Source organism: Bombina bombina, chromosome 2 (genome assembly GCF_027579735.1).
Source record: "Bombina bombina isolate aBomBom1 chromosome 2, aBomBom1.pri, whole genome shotgun sequence".
Lineage (NCBI taxonomy): Eukaryota > Metazoa > Chordata > Amphibia > Anura > Bombinatoridae > Bombina > Bombina bombina.
Window position 1 is genome coordinate 1,123,204,096 of NC_069500.1, and position 20,407 is coordinate 1,123,224,502.

Genomic DNA, 20,407 nt, shown 5'->3' on the forward strand with positions numbered 1-20,407 from the left:
TCTGTTATCGGTTGTAGAGATTCATCTCTTACCTCCCTTTTCAGATCGACGATATACTCTTATATATACCATTACCTCTACTGATTCTCGTTTCAGTACTGGTTTGGCTTTCTACTACTTGTAGATGAGTGTCCTGGGGTAAGTAAGTCTTATTTTCTGTGACACTCTAAGCTATGGTTGGGCACTTTTATATAAAGTTCTAAATATATGTGTTCAAACATTTATTTGCCTTGACTCAGGATGTTCAACATTCCTTATTTCAGACAGTCAGTTTCATATTTGGGATAATGCATATGAATTAATCAATTTTTTTCTTACCTTAAAATTTGACTTTTTCCCTGTGGGCTATTAGGCTCGCGGGGGCTGAAAATGCTTCATTTTATTGCGTCATTCTTGGCGCAGACTTTTTTGGCGCAAAATTTTTTTTCTGTTTCATTTTTTTGACGTTTTTTTGCGCCAAAAGTGTCGGCGTTCCGGATGTGGCGTCATTTTTGTCGCCAAGAGCATTTGGCGCCAAATAATGTGGGCGTCTTTTTTGGCGCTAAAAAATATGGGCGTCACTATTGTCTCCACATTATTTAAGTATCATTATTTATTGCTTCTGGTTGCTAGAAGCTTGTTCACTGGCATTTTTTCCCATTCCTGAAACTGTCATTTAAGGAATTTGATCAATTTTGTTTTATATGTTGTTTTTTCTATTACATATTGCAAGATGTCTCCGTTTGTCCCTGAGTCAGAAGCCACTTCTGGAAAAATGCTTAACTGAGTTTCAGTTCTACCAAAGCTAAGTTCATTTATTTTAAATGTTATAAATGTTTATCTTTAGCTATGGTTTGTAATAAGTTATTATGATATACTTTTACATGCAGATTCCATTAGTATTTATGCTTTATACATTTCCATTCTTAAGTGCAAGAAATGTTTAGAAGATTTATAAGAAATATTTTTTCTGATTAAGGCTATGTCTGACTTCGTGCCTTCTAATACGATTTTTAGGTCTTTTTCACTTATTGAAGTTTCAAATGACCAACAACATACTGATTTATCCTTCTCTGATGATGTTTTTTTCTCTTTCAGAAATTCTCTTCATCAGATATTGACACTAACAAATCTACTTTTTTATATAATTTTTTTTATTATTAAAGTACATTTGTTCTTTGTTGAAGAGGTGTTGATTATTTTGGATATTAAAGGGACAGTCTAGGCCAAAATAAACTTTCATGATTAAGATAGAGCATGTAATTTTAAACAATTCTCCAATTTACTTTTATCACCAATTTTGCTTTGTTCTCTTGGTATTCTTAGTTGAAAGCTTAACCTAGGAGGTTCATATGCTAATTTCTTAGACCTTGAAGCCCACCTCTTTCAGATTGCATTTTAACAGTTTTTCACCACTAGAGGGTGTTAGTTCACATATTTCATATAGATAACACTGTGCTTGTGCACGTGAAGTAATCTGGGAGCAGGCACTGATTGGCTAGACTGCAAGTCTGTCAAAAGAACTGAAAAAAGGGGCAGTTTGCAGAGGCTTAGATACAAGATAATCACAGAGGTTAAAAGTATATTATTATAACTGTGTTGGTAAAGGGATTATCTATCTTTTAAAACAATAAAAATTCTGGTGTAGACTGTCCCTTTAAGGTAACTAGTTCTTTAAGACTAGCTGACACTATTTCTGCCTTTTTATTTCTTCTATGATTTCAGAGGTTTTCTTTCCAATTCCCCATACTAGGGAATGGAATAGGCTGAGAATTTTCTTTTATTTTTAAACTATATTTTCTGTCAGCAGTTAAATTCAATTTGGAGGGTTCTCCAATTTATTGGAGCTATCTCTACTCCTACTAATTATGCTATTGTTTTTATAGCAAAATAGTATTTATTTTCCTTTATATAGTTGTATCTTATTTTTGGAAAATTATTTAGTTTCAGGTACTTTTCTTGGTCCTGTGATATTGCAATTGCTTCATTTTTTCTGTTTACTTTAAGATCAAGTATCAGATCATGATTTATTTTAGCATTTTTAAGGGACAACATTTACTAGACTAGGTGCCGTTGCATTTGTCTTGTTTTGCATTTTGCAAGTCCTCTGTTTTGACTGGTCCTTTAAACTGGACTATCATGCTAATGATTTTATTTGTGTCTTCATTTTATTGAATATATTCGCAAATGAGGGTTAATCTATGTCTTTAGCTATTTTAGCTAGAAGAATTCTGTGATTTAAAAAAAAAAAAAAAGAAAATCCATATTTCTTTTGTTCTAAGATAATCAATTATAATTGGATTCAATTAACTGTTACTATGGGCTTCAAGATTGAGTTCTAAGACTAAAACTTTAAGCTTATACTAGTTTGGTTGTTCTTATTAAGGAACGAATCCTGAGTTCTTTCCCAAGTAACATGTTTTTAATTGGGGTTCGAAATTAGCTCCCTAATGTTGCGATGCACGTGCCGTATTCCAGCTTGGCTGGTAAGGGGCAGGTTAAGACTTCTTTGAAATTTATTTGGTTCTATTTTGTCCAAATTTCTTTGATTTTATTCCAGTAAGGCTAACACTTTCTTTCAGTGTGTTTCTGTCCTATATATTTTGGATACTGTTGAGGCATGGCTGGGTACCCATGGGGTTCAAGCGCTGCTCAGACCTGGAATCTTCTGGGGTTTTTATTCCAGTTCCTTTTCTAGGAACTGGGTTTTGGAGTTTTATTCAAACTATTCTGCCTTTTTGTGGTCATTGATAGCATTATTTGTTTTCTTTAGATACAATAAATGCGTATTCTTCATTTTTCTGTTTTCATTCAGATTATTTCCTGAGGATGCGGATTCTCATATGTTTCACTTGCTCTTCAGGACATAGTTAGAGGATCTTTTTTCAAAAGCTCTTGATTCCTCACACAAGGGTCACCTTTTTTTAGGTTTCCGGATGGTTTATATCACTATCTTTGTCTCTATCAGACAAGGGACAATTTGTATTGGGTTCCGTCTGTCGGTACTTTTAGTCTCTATTATTTCCTTCAGTTGCTATATATGCATGGAAGTTTTAACAGCATTGGATTCAATTCCCTTTGCTCATTTTCAATGGAAAGATCCTTTCCAGCTTTTTATGAGTGTTGTTTCTTCAAGAACATGATTGGAGGATCAATTAACCAAAAAGGTTGTTGATTCCTCAGACAAGAGTAACCTTTTTTTAGATTTCCGGATAGATTCAGTGTCCATGACTCTGTCTCTGTTGGACAGGAGACGTCTGAAATTGGTTTCAGCTTATTGAAACCTTCAGTCTCAATCATTCCCTTCGGTAGCCTTATGCATGGAAATTCTAGGTTCTTATGACTGCTGCATTGGACGTGTTCCCCTTTGCTCATTTTCACATGCGACCTCTTCAGCTCTGTATGCTGAACCAGTGGTGCCGGGATTATACAAAGATATCTCATTTAATATCTTTAAAACTGATTGTTTGACACCCTCTGATGTGGTACAGACCACCATCGTTTAGTTCAGGGGGCTTCTTTTTTTCTTCCAACCTGGACTGTGATCTCAACAGATGCAAGTCTGACAGGTTGGGGAGCTGTATGGGGGTGTCTGACAGCACAAGGGGTTTGGGAAAGATTACCAATCAATATTTTGGAACTCCGTGCAATTTTCAGAAGCTCTTCAGTCATGGCCTCTTCTAAAGAGAGAATCGTTCATTGTCACAACTGTGGCATATATCAATCATCAAGGAGGGACTCACAGTCCTCTGGCTATGAAAGAAGTATCTCGAATACTGGTATGGGCGGAATCCAGCTCCTGTCTAATCTCTGCGGTTCATATCCCAGGTATTGACAATTGGAAAGCGGATTATCTCAGTCGCCAAACGTTACATCCGGGCGAGTGGTCTCTTCACCCAGAGGTGTTTCTTCAGATTGTTCAAATGTGGGGACTTCCAGAAATAGATCTGATGGCTTCTCATCTAAACAAGAAACTTCCCAGGTATCTGTCCAGATCCAGGGATCCTCAGGCGGAAGCAGTGGATGCATTGTCACTTCCTTGGAAGTATCATCCTGCCTATATCTTTCTGCCTCTAGTTCTTCTTCCAAGAGTAATCTCCAAGATTCTGAAGGAATGCTCGTTTTTTCTGCTGGTGGCTCCAGCATGGTCTCACAGGTTTTGGTATACGGATCTTGTCCGCATGGCTTCTTGCCAACCGTGGACTCTTCCGTTAAGACCAGACCTTCTGTCACAAGGTCCTTTTTTACCATCAGGATCTCAAATCCTTAAATTTAAAGGTATGGAGATTGAACGCTTGATTCTTAGTCAAAGAGGTTTCTCTGACTCTGTGATTAATACTATGTTACAGGCTCGTAGATCTGTATCTAGGAAGATATATTATCGAGTCTGGAAGACTTACATTTCTTGGTGTCTTTCTCATCATTTTTCCTGGCATTCTTTTAGAATTCCGAGAATTTTTCAGTTTCTTCAGGATGGTTTGGATAAAGGTTTGTCTGCAAGTTCCTTGAAAGGACAAATCTCTGCTCTTTCTGTTCTTTTTCACAGAAGGATTGCTATTCTTCCTGATATTCATTGTTTTGTACAAGCTTTGGTTCGTATAAAACCTGTTATTAAGTCAATTTCTCCTCCTTGGAGTTTGAATTTGGTTCTGGGGGCTCTTCAAGCTCTTCCGTTTGAACCTATGCATTCACTGGACATTAAATTACTTTCTTGGAAAGTTTTGTTTTCTTTTGGCCATCTCTTCTGCTAGAAGAGTTTCTGAATTATCTGCTCTTTCTTGTGAATCTCCTTTTCTGATTTTCCATCAGGATAAGGCGGTGTTGCGAACTTCTTTTAAATTTTTACCTAAGGTTGTGAATTCTAACAACATTAGTAGAGAAATTGTGGTTCCTTCATTATGTCCTAATCCTAAGAATTCTAAGGAGAGATCATTGCATTCTTTGGATGTAGTTAGAGCTTTGAAATATTATGTTGAAGCTACTAAGAATTTCCGATAGACTTCTAGTCTATTTGTTATCTTTTCCGGTTCTAGGAAAGGTCAGAAGGCCTCTGCCATTTCTTTGGCATCTTGATTGAAATCTTTAATTCATCATGCTTATGTCGAGTCAGGTAAATCTCCGCCTCAAAGGATTACAGCTCATTCTACTAGGTCAGTTTCTACTTCCTGGGCGTTTAGGAATGAAGCTTCGGTTGACCAGATTTGCAAAGCAGCAACTTGGTCCTCTTTGCATACTTTTACTAAATTCTACCATTTTGATGTATTTTCTTCTTCTGAAGCTGTTTTTGGTAGAAAAGTACTTCAGGCAGCTGTTTCAGTTTGAATCTTCTGCTTATAATTTCAGTTTTCTTCATTATAAGATTTAATCTTTATTTTGGGTGTGGATTATTTTTCAGCGGAATTGGCTGTCTTTATTTTATCCCTCCCTCTCTAGTGACTCTTGCATGGAAGATCCACATCTTGGGTAGTCATTATCCCATACGTCACTAGCTCATGGACTCTTGCTAATTACATGAAAGAAAACATAATTTATGTAAGAACTTACCTGATAAATTCATTTCTTTCATATTAGCAAGAGTCCATGAGGCCCACCCTTTTTTGTGGTGGTTATGATTTTTTTGTATAAAGCACAATTATTCCAATTCCTTGTTTTTTATGCTTTTGCACTTTTTTCTTATCACCCCACTTCTTGGCTATTCGTTAAACTGATTTGTGGGTGTGGTGAGGGGTGTATTTATAGGCATTTTGAGGTTTGGGAAACTTTGCCCCTCCTGGTAGGAATGTATATCCCATACGTCACTAGCTCATGGACTCTTGCTAATATGAAAGAAATTAATTTATCAGGTAAGTTCTTACATAAATGATGTTTTTATTCATGACACTCTAAGCTATGGTTGGGCATTTTATATGTAAAGTTCTAAATATATGTTTTAAACTTATATTGGCCATGATTCAGGATAATTAGTATTCCTTCTTTCAGACTGTCAGTTTAATTTTTTGGGAAAATGCATATGAATTTATATTTCTCTTGTAAGGTGTATCCAGTCCATGGATCATCCATTACTTGTGGGATATTCTCCTTCCCAACAGGAAGTTGCAAGAGGACACCCACAGCAGAGCTGCTATATAGCTCCTCCCCCAACTGCCATATCTAGTCATTCTCTTGCAACTCTCAACAAAGATGGAGGTAGTAAGAGGAAAGTGGTGAAATATAGTTAGTTTTTGTCTTTAATCAAAAGTTTATTATTTTTAAATGGTACCGGAGTTGTACTATTTTATCTCAGGCAGCATTTAGAAGAAGAATCTGCCTGCGTTTTCTATGATCTTAGCAGAAGTAACTAAGATCCACTGCTGTTCTCACATTTGTCTGAGGAGTGAGGTAACTTCAGAGGGAGAATGGCGTGCAGGTTTTCCTGCAATGAGGTATGTGCAGTTTTAAGTTTTTCTAGGGATGGAATTGCTAGAAAATGCAGCTGATACCGGATTAAAGTAAGTTAAGCCTAAATACAGTGATTTAATAGCGACTAGTATCAGGCTTACTATTAGAGATATATACTCTTATAAATGTGCAATATAAAACGTTTGCTGGCATGTTTAATCGTTTTTATATATGCTTTGGTGATAAAACTTATTGGGGCCTAGTTTTTTCCACATGGCTGGCTTGATTTTTGCCTAGAAACAGTTTCCTGAGGCTTTCCACTGTTGTAGTATGAGTGGGAGGGGCCTATTTTAGCGCTTTTTTGCGCAGTTAAAATTACAGACAGAGACATTCAGCTTCCCTCAGCAGTCCCCTGCATGCTATAGGACATCTCTGAAGGGCTCTAAAGGCTTCAAAAGTCGTTTATTGAGGAAGGTAGGGCCACAGCTGAGCTGTGGCAGTTGTTGTGACTGTTTAAAAAACGTTTAATTCGTTTTTTTGATCCGTTTTTTTGCGTTAAGGGGTTAATCATCCATTTGCAAGTGGGTGCAATGCTCTGCTAACCTATTACATACACTGTAAAAATTTCGTTTGAATTACTGCCTTTTTTCACTGTTTTTCAAATTTTGACAAACTTTGTTTCTCTTAAAAGCACAGTACCGTTTTTTATATTTGCTTGTTAACTTGATTTAAAGTGTTTTCCAAGCTTGCTAGTCTCATTGCTAGTCTGTATAAACATGTCTGACATAGAGGAAACTTATTGTTCATTATGTTTAAAAGCCATGGTGGAAACCCATATGAGAATGTGTACTAAATGTATTGATTTCACTTTAAACAATAAAGATCAGCTTTTATCTTTAAAAAATGTATCACCAGAGGATTCTGACGAGGGGGAAGTTATGCCGACTAACTCTCCCCACGTGTCAGACCCTTTGACTCCCGCTCAAGGGACTCACGCTCAAATGGCGCCAAGTACATCAAGGACGGCCATAGCGATTACTTTACAAGACATGGCGGCAGTCATGGATAATACTCTGTCAGCGGTATTAGCCAGACTACCTGAATTTAGAGGAAAGCGTGATAGCTCTGGTGTTAGGCGTAATACAGAGCATACAGAAAACTCGTAATACCAGCGCTGCATGTAAGTGAGCGGTGAGGGAAAACTGCTCGTTAGCAGCGCATAGTCTCTAACGCAAAACTCGTAATCTAGCCGTTAGTGATTCACATTTCTCTCCTGTGTGAAAATGCACATGCACTTTGTGCACTGACTGTATTCTGGTTGTATCAATGGCCAATGCCATAACCAGGGCAGGCCAGCTTCCAAACTTTCCAATGTTTTTCTATTGTATTCTCTGTTTTAAATTTGAATAATGTACTCTTACTGTACTATGCTGCAGTGCTGCTGCAATTAATTGATGCATGGATGTTAAAAACAGGTTGCAGGATTTACCTTGTTAATGCCACATCCCTCATGTTTTCCTGGATAGTAGTCACTCAGCTAAATGACTAACACATGAAGCAGTGTGTGTTGTACTAAGTACTACCTTTAATGTGCAATTAGAAACACATATCAGTGCTGCACAGTACGCACTGTGCAAGTTTCTCCATCCATATACACTTCTTCATATGTTACTCATACCACAGCTAGACTGACTGGCCAAGAAAAAATGGACAAAAAAAATGGACAATGTGCTGTGGTAATAACTGTCCAGCTAATTTAATTTCAATTTGCTGTTGTGTGTGTTGAGTTTACTTGTTTGTATTATGTATTGTAGTTGTACTCTAACTACCAATGGTCTAAGTGTTCTGTACTATAGCTATAGCTGTAAAAATGTATGTAATGATAGGCTGCAGGATGTAAGGATTGCCCTTGTCAATGCCACATCCCCCATGTTTTCCTGGACAGTGGACAGTCACTCAGCTAAATAACTAACACATGCAGCAGTGTGCATTTGTAATAGCTTTACTGTACTTAGAAACAGAACACACATCATGCTGCTGCACACTCAGCACTTTTCAGGTTTCTCCATGCATGCAATGCATACACTATTTCATATGTTACTCATACCACAGCTAGACTGACTGCCCAGTGCCCAAGAAAACAAAGGACAATGTGGTATGAACTGGCCAGCTATTTTCATTTCAATTAGCTGTGTGTGTGTTGAGTTCAGTTGTTTGTATTATGTATTGTACTAGTTACTCTAACTATAACTGGTGTTCTACTACTTAGTGTTCTGTACTACAACTATAGCTGTAAAAATTAATGTAATATGACAGGTGTAATATGACAGAATGCAGGATGTCAGGATTGACCTCGTCATTGCCACATACCTCATGTTTCCCTGGACAGTAACTCCTAAAATGAATAAGACATGCAGCAGTGTGTGCATTCATTGTACTTACTTTACTGCACTCATATTTATATACAGAACTTCACAAGTCATACTGCTATAAAGACAGCAATTTTCAGGTTTCTCCATGCTTACACTGCTTCATATGTTAATCATACCACTGTGTCAACAGTTAGAATTACTGTCCAATAAAACATGACAATGTTGTGTGAACTTGTGTGTCATAAGACCTAATAACTGGCTAGTGGCTACTATTTAATCACATCACAGGCAGCAAATTTAATTCTAACTATTTTTTGTTTTGTATTTTTATGCTCCAAGAGTGTATTGGACATTGATAAACATGTACATTAAAATTCTGTAGTGTTAAATAAATGCTAATGCTAAATGAAGGTGTTATAGTCATTTTTAATATAAAAAAAATTGCCCATATCGTCCAGCCCTAATATATATATATATATATATATATATATATATATATATATATATATATATAAAGCAAACCTAGAAGAAGCAGACATTGTCAAGCACATCCTTAAAGTGGTATGAAAGCCAACATTTTTCGTTTAATGATACAGATAAACTTTTGTTAAATTGGGTTTCAAATTCAAAGAAGAGAGAGTGAATCACTGTCCTACACATAGGAGCATTGTCCATATTTGTTATATACAGTACATTTCTAACAATAGCGCTCTTTGGAATGAAACACATAAGCCAGTTTATGTAGCTTTGCAAGGCCAGCAGGGCACCACTTGTGTTCCTTAGTAAAGCAGAATCTGTGTGGAAATCCACTAGCACTCATCTATACCAATAGCTTAGTACATCATCATCATGCAGTGATGGTTAGCTTGTGAGAGAAGGGAGGGGCAGACCAACAAGGTTTACTAGGCTCTGGGGTAGAATTGCCACCCGCCCCTTAAAATACAGAACACTTATAAGTTACACATGCTGCAGGGTGTGCAGGGAGGAATATGAATAGTGCTGTCCAGAAACACAATACCCCCTCTTTTGAACTCTTCTCCCCTCTTTTGCTCTCTCTCTCCTCATCTTTTGCTCTCTCCCCCCTTTTGCTCTCTCTCTCCCCCCCCTCTTTTACCATCTCTCTCTCCCCCCCTTTTGCTCTCTCTCCCCCCTTTTGCTCTCTCTCCCCCCTTTTGCTCTCTCCCCACCTCTTTTGCTATCTCTCTCTCTCCCCCCTTTTGCGCTCTCTCCTCTTCTTTTGCTCTCTCCCCCCTCTTTTGCTCTCTTCCTCCTGTCTTTTGCTCTCTCTCTCTCCCTCTTTTGCTCTCTGTCTCACCCCACTCTTTTACTATCGCTCTCTCTCCCCCCCTTTTGCTCTCTCTCCCCCCTTTTGCTCTCCCCCCCCTCTTTTGCTATCTCTCTCCCCCCTTTTGTGCTCTCTCCTCTTCTTTTGCTCTCCCCCCCCTCTTTTGCTCTCTTCCTCCTGTCTTTTGCTCTCTCTCTCTCCCTCTTTTGCTCTCTCTCTCTCCCTCCTGTCTTTTGCTCGCTCTCTCTTTCCCCCCTCTTTTGCTCCCCCCTCCTCTCTTTTGCTCTCTCTCCCCTTTCTTTCCCCCCACTCTTTTGCTCGCTTTCTCTCTTTCCCCCCTCTCTCTTGCTCTTTCCCTCCTCTATTTTGGTCTCTCCCCACTCTCTTTTGGTCTCTCTCTCCCACCTCCTCTCTCCCCTCTGTTTTTCTCTCTCACTTGACCATGCCGCTGTTACCATGGCTGCTCCCGTGGGCCACACCCCTTCATGCGCACTCCCGTTGACCACGTCCCTCGTCACGCCCGCCGGCCACGCCCCCATCACGGCACGTTGGGCCACATCCCCATCATGGCACGCCCCCATCAGACATGCCTGGCCACGCCCCAACCAGGCAGCTTCCACAGTGTGCACTCCTCTGCTGCTAAAGGCCAGGTATGTTTGTCCTCGTGCAGTCTCTACTGTGCATGACTGCATCTGACAAACATACCTGGGCTTTTATTATATAGGATATCTTAACTAGAGCACAGGTGAAATAATCAGCTGATGGGTGAGCTGATTATTTCACCTGTGCTCTAGTTGAGATATAATGAATATCTGGCCTTAGTAAGGGTCCTGAGGACTGGGTTTGGGAAACACTGACCTAGGTTCTAAGCAATCACTATGTAGCTGGTTTAGACAATCCACCGCATTTTGAAGGAACTTGCTTTTAGGTCTCTCTAGTGAACTTGGAACAAGCAATGTTTTCTAAAGCAAACACAGGCAAAATTAACAAATGTATATTGCAATGTTTTTGTAGTGTGCAGGTGGGTGGCTGCGTGTAGGGGGTTTGTGTGAGCATGTGTGTGTGTAACTGTGTGTGTGTGCATGGCTGTGTGGGTGGCAGTTAGTGCAGGTGTGTGGCTGTGTGTGTGCGGGAGTGACTGTGTGGGTGTGAGGGTGGGTGGGAACGAGTGGGGGGTTTGTGTGTGTACGTGTCTGAGTGTGTGTACGCATGTGTGTGGCTGTGTGTGTGGGTGTGTATGTGTCTGTGTGCATGGCTGTGTGTGTGTGTGTCCCTGGAGTGGCTGTGTGGCAGTGAGTGGGGGGTTTGTGTTTGAGTGCATGTGCGTGGCTGTGTGTGTCTGCGAGTGTAGGCGGCAGTGAGTGCAGGTGGGTGGCTGTGTGTGGGGGGGTGTATGTGTCTGTGTGCGCTTGTGTATGGGGCTTCTGTGAGTGCAGTTTTGTTTTAAAGTATATGATCCCTGCTACCTCTTTATTTTTTGTGCTCCACTTTGTAATACAAGCACATGAGAGCGCGCCTCCATATGCTCCAATGGGAGCGTCTTTCTCATGCCGTCAGACACGGTGCAGCAAAGGGGGTAAGTCGCGTAGCAAAGTGTAAATATATGTATATACACATAGTAACACATTAATATATATGTATATAAGCATATACATATATATTTACTGGGAACACACAGTTCCTATAGACCGCTATGTAAAAGCATTTTCAGTGCTATTTTCTTTTTCAAACACCCCACAGCCACCAACTTTAACCCCCCAAAATTGCCTAGTGAGAGTTTTTTCGTTTCATTAAGAAATGCTACTATTTTTTAATTTAAAAAAAGCACTACACACTTTAGTTTGGCGGGCAATTGGGGCACATTTAAAAAATTACCCAGAGGTCAGTTTTTTGAGCGCTAATTGCTACCGCGAGCTTGCGGTAGCAATAACCAGCCACTTGTAATGAATGGTTATTTATTGTGCACCTGCAAACGGGTGAATTTGCACATTTGAGGGCGCACAATAAATTAGCACTCCACTTGTAATATAGCCCATTCTCTTTTATCTAGTGCACCACCCTCCTCTAGCTACAGCCTATACATCCCATTTCATGACTAGATCTTCTTGTGATCTATTTCTAATATTTTTTTTATATATAGAGGGAAGTTCTAACAAGTTTGCCACTTATGTATTAAAGGTACATTAACCCAAAAAAATATTTCATGATTGAAATAGCCCATGCGATTTTAAGCAACTTTCTAATTTACTTCTATTATCAGTTTTTCTTCATTCATTCAATCATTTTTTTGAGTTTCAAATCCCTTTAATTATCTTTTATGAATACAATAGTTTAATACAGAATGAAAATTCAATTTGTAATTGTTCATTTCAGCAAATAAAGGTTGTTTTCAATGTATCGTTAGTAAGTATATATATATATATATATATATATATATATATATATACACACACACACACACACACACACACACACACACACACACACACACACACAGTTTTATAACAGCAAGTCACAGAACTGGATCATGATTGACCATTGCATCTAGCTTGCCTTACCTATAATATGTCAGCAGTTTTATTAGTCTTTTAGCAACATGTAAATATCTCATACTAAGTCATTCTGCTAATGTAAGACCTTGAGTTATGCTGATGAATTAAAGAGCTGATTTGTTTTACCGTTGCATAACCTCAGCTTTTACAGCAGATGGCCCTAAAGTCACAGAATATTCCTTCTGCCACTGACATCATAAGCACTGAGCTAATAAGTCCCATCTGGGTACTGATCCATGCAGACAAGTTATATTAAACACAAATATTTTTCTTCCACATAACAGCATTCCCTTGGTTCCCACTTTGGTTCCCCAGACTTTGTGCTGTTACAGAATTGTTTGTGTCAACACATACAGTTTATTAAACAATGCATAAGCGACCTTAGAACGTTTAGATTCACTGGACATTCAACTGGTCGAGATCATACATGTCTGACTAACCCTCTATTAAGATAAATGATTATTAAAGGGACATGAACAAGCATTAATATAATTCTCTAATGTGACAGAGCAGTTTATTATTGCATTTTTGCTTGAACATAACATTATTTAATACCCTTGAAAAGGTCAGATTCAGATTAGCAACACCATGCTGGTCACTAAACAGGGCTACTGAGTAAATCAGGGCTTGCATTTGTGCGTAGCCAACAATCACTGCCCGTGTTCAACCCAGGGTTAGCAATTGATTGACAGTTGTGAGCTGCCTTTATTTGCAAAGTTAAACACAAAACAAATTGTAGCATTTTATCATTGTTTTCTAATGTGGTCACATTGGCAGCATCCTTATGCTTTTAAAGGAAGGTTCACTCTGGCCTGGCAGCCTGGTCTGTGCTATTGGAAGTGGGTGAGATGGGTGAAAAATAAAGAAAAAAATACTCTTCAAGGGCACTATACTTTTAATAGTAATTGTTATTCATCATCCTCTTAATTTCAGTTATTACATCATGGAATAATCCAATTGCAATTGGCCATATAGATTCCCTAAATCTAAATGCAAAATGCACTTGGTGGCCTCGGCATGTTCAGTCTAGATGTTTAGATGCCCCCCTCAAGGAGGCCAAAGCGAAGAAAGATGCACTATGACCAGGCACATGATGTTCTACAGTCACAGTTATATACACACACTATGTTTAAAGTTATTGGGTGAGATTACATATACAGCGTATGTTTCAACGCAATTGCTGAAACCCATGCCACCCGTAAGTTCACCGCGCACATCGGGTGAATCACATATACGGCACCGGCAGATCATATACTGCAGTAAGTCGGATAAACTGGCGAGGTTCAGAATTGTACGGAAATTCACATTTCTGGAGTCGCCAGTGACTTACAGCAGTTTATGAACTGATGGAGCCTAAGTAAACAAAAACAAAAAATGAATCACAAGTAAAAATCTAACCCGCCTCCAGAAAATTAACCCGACACATCAAAACCCCTATATCCACCATCCACCCACATTGCAACTAAAATAAAATGTATTAACATTTAAACCGACATCCCCCCTCCAGTGATCTCGAGTATAATGAGGGAAGCAAAGCGCTGGTGTTATTGTGTCTCACTCATTGAGCGGTAACACCTGGACTCACCGCTGTCAGATCCGTCAGGGGTTATGGCAGATATCCCAAAGCTTGTAGAAAAAGACTTCTCTTTCAAGTTCCACATCAGCTATAGCAAGCTTTGTTCCCCTATTGAGTGACTCCTCCACGAAGCAGCGGTGAGCGGTCACAATCTGTGTCTGAGTGTGGTTCGATGTCGTGAAGTCACGGGTAAGGCATGCGTGGCTTGCAATAGGGCCTTGGCTCTGGAGGTGTGGTCATCTGAAGTATTGAGGAGCCCCAGTGCTCCGTAAAAGACTTGGAAAAAATAGGCAAATATCCAGATCAATCTGACTCCAATTGAAGATAAAAAATTAATACTTTATTCATACAAAAAGTTAAAAGTCCAAAATAGGCAAAACAATGACAAAGCTTTACTCTTAGGCAGGGTGTGCGTCCAAGAGTAGAATGGTCTGACCGGTTTTGGTCCTTACAACCATAATCATAGACCACCATCATCATCAGCTTTGTCATTATTTTGCCTATTTTTGACTTTTAACTTTTTGTATGAATTAAGTATTAATTTTTTATCTTCAATTGGAGTCGGATCGTTCTGGATATTTGCCTATTTTTTCCATACCTAATTAATCTATTAACCACTAAACCTCCAACCCCCCCCCCCACACACACACAATGCAAAGTATCAATCTAATCACTAAGCCCCATAACCTAACACCCCCTAAATTAACCCCAATTAACTACAATTACATAAAAATAAAAGACTACTTTAAAAAATTAATAAAAATTACCAAAAATAAAAAATCCTCTTTACATAAAAAACAACCTAAGTTTACATAAAAAAACAACAACCTGGAAGCAACACCTTTGTACCGACACCCTTATATTTCTTAAATATCTAAAGTGGCAAGCTACTAAACCACCTGCACGCTGTATATCCCTGAAGAAAAGGATCTTTCTGCAACATGGCTGCCGTAGAAAATATGGAAACACCAGCTTCCCTCCATGCACAATTTGAAAAACTTGAGCGACTCATGAACTTTTTGATGGAAAAAGCTCCATACGACTGACTGATGCGTAAGATAACCGACAATAACACATCCCAAACAGTCGCTGAGATAAAACCAGATAGCAATATACACATACCCCCCAACTGTCCCGATTTTCGCGGGACAGTCACGATTTTAGGGGTCTGTCCCTCTGTCCCGAGTTGCTAGCCATCTGTCCCGATTTGCCCCAGGCATTTAAAAAAAAAATTTTTTTTTTTTTTTTTTTTTTTTAAATCTATTGGGCCCATACTCAGAAGCAGCTGGCTTTGCTCTCACAGGGTTAGATACCTGTTATATCCCCTGTGGAAAAAGAATGGTGTGTGGGTTAAGCAGGAGTAAGAAGGCTGTATACACTCTGACCACGGGTAATGGTGACCTCTCTAACCTACCTCTGGTAATGATGATTTCTAACCCCTGGTGATAATACTAGCATGCCTTCAGTTTTATACAATGAGCAGTGGCAGCCGCAGACTGCCAGCAAATGTGCTTGCCAACCCCAGGACCCCATACAATGAATTACAGATACCCATAAATGATGTAGTGTGTGTGTCTATCTGTATCCATAACTGTGTGTGTGTATCTGTATGTATAAGTTTATGCTATGTAGTGTGTGTCTGCATGTATAAATGTAAGCTATGTAGTGTGTGTATGTGTATCTGCATGTATAAGTGTATGCTATGTAGTGTGTGTGTGTGTGTCTGCATGTATAAGTGTATACTATGTAGTGTCTTTGTATCTGCATGTTTAAGTGTATGCTATGTAGTGAGTATGTATCTGCATGTATAAGTGTATGCTATGTAGTGTGTGTGTATCTGCATGTGTAAGTGTATATGCTATGTAGTGTGTGTGTGTATCTGAATGTATAAGTGTATATGCTATGTAGTGTGTGTGTGTATCTGCATGTATAAGTGTATATGCTATGTAGTGTGTGTGTGTACCTGCATGTATAAGTGTATATGCTATGTAGTGTGTGTGTATCTGCATGTATAAGTGTATACTATGTAGTGTGTGTGTGTATCTGCATGTATAAGTGTATATGCTATGTAGTGTGTGTATCTGCATGTATAAGTGTATATGCTATGTAGTGTGTGTGTGCATCTGCATGTGTAAGTGTATGCTATGTAGTGTGTGTGTATCTGCATGTGTACGTTTATGCTATGTAGTGTGTGTGTATCTGCATGTATAAGTGTATGCTATGTAGTGTGTGTGTATCTGCATGTGTAAGTGTATGCTATGTAGTGTGTGTGTGTATCTGCATGTATAAGTGTATGCTATGTAGTGTGTGTGTGTATCTGCATGTGTAAGTGTATGCTATGTAGTGTGTATGTATCTGCATGTATAAGTGTATGCTATGTAGTGTGTGTGTGTGTGTATCTGCATGTATAAGTGTATGCTATGTAGTGTGTGTGTATCTGCATGTGTAAGTGTAAGCTATGTAGTGTGTGTGTATCTGCATGTGTAAGTGTATGCTATGTAGTGTGCTACTGTGCATTTTGCTGACTTTAAAGGCCAGAATCTAGAATATTAATGGGGAATGCAGAGAGTAGTTTTAAAGAATTTATTATTAAATGTCCAATTAAGATAAAAATATTTAGCAATGTCTTTGCAAAGGCTAATTAAATACATAGCTCACATAGCCATACCAGTGGTTTGAGCTTGTGTTTGATTTGCTGCCTAAGTGTATTAAACTATATGACTTTATTTAGAATTTTATTTATATTACTTTGGTCTTATGATTTTTAAGCCCCGCCCACCACATTTCATTTTTTTTGCCGGGGGGGTCCCTCTTTTTAATTTTGAAATGTTGGGAGGTATGATATACAAGCTGATGACAGACCTACTGAGAACATGGAAATAAAACTTTGCGCACAACAGGGCTTCACACCATTGAATAACACCATTCACTGAGCCCGGGAGCTATGCCACATCAAGGAACACCTTTTAAACTTTACTACTCTCACTGACAAGCAAACCAGCCTTTGCACAACACATTACCCGGGAAATAACTACCAAGAGGCCTCTCCACCTAAGGTGCCGACCAGCAAACAACAGCGTAAATTCCAGGCAGACATGATTTTGGCACTAACTGAGCCTTTAAAGGGGCTTGGGAGGGACCCCTGGACAGACACAAGCGACAAGTCGCCAAGCCTATGATATGAAAACACCGTAAATAGAAGTTCAGAAATACCACGAGGCACCTAAGAAAAAGCTCGCAATCTCAGATGAGCTATGCGACACAAAAGGTGCCATAGCTTTTACGGACCAACAGAAAAGTAATGTGAACACTGATCTTTTGAGCCAACTGACATGGTCCGGCAAGTATTCCCAGAAAACTCTAAAAATGTTATTCCACACCATTTGTTACGGGCAGCTGGACTTGGGGGGCTAATGATTTTTAATAGAGCTCATATTAAACATTGTCACATACACTGCTCAGATAATGAATGTTTGAATGGAGTTGTATCGTTTGATTTTCTATTTAAGTTATCTATTATGTTGTTTCTGAGCATTTAATGTTCTATTTATATAGCCACTAACCTTGATAAATTGTAAATACTGGGTACAGAAGTAGCAGAGATCGCACCATATAGATAGCATCCTGCAGCGATAAGAATAAATTGAATTTCCTTGTGCGGCTCGCGGCCGGAGCTGCTGAGAGGAAGGCAACACGAACACAACTCCTAAGATATTGCTGTGGGGTGTATAAAATGAATTCTAACAGTACAATCTACCTTTAATAGCCAGATGCACTGTATTCCTCTTACCCTTAGCAGGATATCATGGCTTTATCCACAGACCCCAGTCACTCTATAATACTTAATACTATCCACGAGTAGCATGTTACAATATAATCAAGGATACGATACTTAAACTATGTGTGTGTCATCCTTGTATTTATAAGAGAGTACATAGGTGAACTTCTTATAATAATTAAATTGCTCATCCAATGTAGATCTTTAGGTTTGCTTGTTTTATGTTTTTATTATTATGTTTTTATTCTTCTTATCAAGTTCTACCAAGAATACCCCTATATTATAGTTACACAATGCAGACATAAGACCTATAAGTGGTCTACCCAGTTGGGGCATAGATTGAGGAACAATGATCATAGCTTTTACACCCAAATAATGGAGTAATACAATATTCTTCAACATAGGAATACTCTACCTTATCTTAAATCCAATAAGCATAGAAACCAGACTTTTGTATGGGCATTACCCTTAAAAGGGCAATCAGCTCTTTAGTGCCCATTAAAAAAAAAGCCATAATCTTAAAAAAACTAACACTAACCCCGATATAGGTACTCGCCATTCCTGAAGTTCGGCGGTGAAGGTCTTCTTCCAGGTGGCTCCATCTTCATCCAGCGCGGGACCATCTTCTTTCTTCATCTCGGTGGCATGGATCGAAGGCAGCGCAGAGCAGGATCGTCGGCTGCGCAGACATGGAGGCTCCTCTTCATGCTATTGTCTGCCGCACATGGAAGATTAAATGCAAGGTACCCGTTTTATATTGGGGTACCTTGCATTACTATTGGCTGAAAATTTCTAATCAGCCAATAGGACGAGAGCTACTTAAATCCTATTGGCTGATTTGATTTTTAGAGTTAGTTTTTACTTTTTATTTTGGTGGGTTGGGTCCATGTGGGGTTTTACTGTTAGGGTTTAATTTGTATTTTTTAATGTAAAAGAGCTGTAAAACTTAGGGGGTGTTTTTATTTCGGGGTGGCTTTTTTGTTTTTATAGGGGTATTAGATTAGGTTTAAATTTTTTATTTTGATAATTTAGTTTATTTTTTTCTGTAATCTTAGATTTTTTTATTTTTTGTAATATTAGATTTTTTTTATTTTAATTTAATGGGGATCTGTCACACAATATGGCCATATTCTGTTTAGCCAGTCACTAACTTACAAGATGTCCCAATGTTGTTCTAACACTAAAGTCCTTTGCCTTTATGGGCTGAATCATTCCTGCTTTTTCTCTTCATAATAGAATAAGACTCCGTGACTTTATATACATAGCTCCATTAAACTGTCAAGAGTACACCTGAGCTTGGGTGAGGTGCTTTACCCAATGGAAGATGGTCAGTCTCCCTTTTTATAAATACAAATACAAGGGAGTACAAAACCAAACTTTGTATTTATAAAAAAGGAAGAAAAAAAAAAAAAGGTTAGCAGTAAGAATCAGAAGTTTAGCACTACAGATTGTAAAGTTATATACACATATACTAGAACCTAGTTTCTCAACCTGTGGTACGTGTACCTCTTGGGATACTTGGGGCATTGGTAAGGGGTATTCCGGGGATTGGCCCTTTTTTACCTGATGTAGCTATTGTAAAAATGACATGCCAAAGAAAGCTGAGTTTCTCATCTCTACCCTCGTACACTCCTAACAGGACAAAGGGGCCTATTTACTAATGTGCGAGCCGACATGATCCGATATTGCGGATCATGTCCGCTGCACATCGATAAATGCCGATAGCATACGCTCTTGTGAACTGCTGGTGCAATACCGCCCCCTGCAGAATCGCGGCCAATCTGTGAGCAAGTGTCACAGAGACAAGTACCATTGTGAAAAAGGTAAAGTGCATCATACTAAAGTGTACCGCAGTAAAACAAGACAGATAAACTGGAAATTGTTCATTAAAAATAAAAGATGGTACCAGGTATACTACTTTCCTCATCATTCAGTAAAGAGTTTATTTTCTTCTTTTTTTAATGATAGAAACACATTAATTGCATATAATTATTGCTATCAATGGACCATATACCTGTGTTTTATGTGTTTATTATTCTCTGTTGTAATTTTGCCAAATATTACATTCCGGAACACATAAAACAAATATCTGATTATTATATATTTACTTCATTAATATATCTGGTACAAGCTTGTGAAATTAAGTGATGCACATGATTTCCATCTTTGCTCCTCATGCAAAAGATAAATAATATTTGTGCTACACTTGGAGTACATAGGAAACAATTGTATGCCTTCAGGGGTACTTGCTACAAAAAGGTTGAGAAACACTGTACTAGAACACAGTACTAAAGATTTAGCTCCATTAGTGGTCTCCCAATACTTAGAACTGCCCCTTCTCTTTCAACTACAATTCACATAATCTACCTAAACCTTATATCTCTGCACCATTAACCAGTAGACTGTAATCTCTCTGGAGCAGAGCCCTCTGCCTCCTGTCCTAGATTTGTTTAGTCTGTTAGGTTTTCGTATCTTCTCACAAACCCT

The 20,407-nt window shown here is 38.7% G+C and overlaps 1 protein-coding gene across 1 annotated transcript in view; it reads right to left on the reverse strand.

Annotated features, from left to right (window-relative positions):
- C2H4orf45 (chromosome 2 C4orf45 homolog) overlaps positions 1–20,407 on the reverse strand; it is a 97,456-nt gene that overhangs the window by 21,174 nt on the left and 55,875 nt on the right. The gene's annotated exons all lie outside the window — the stretch shown is intronic.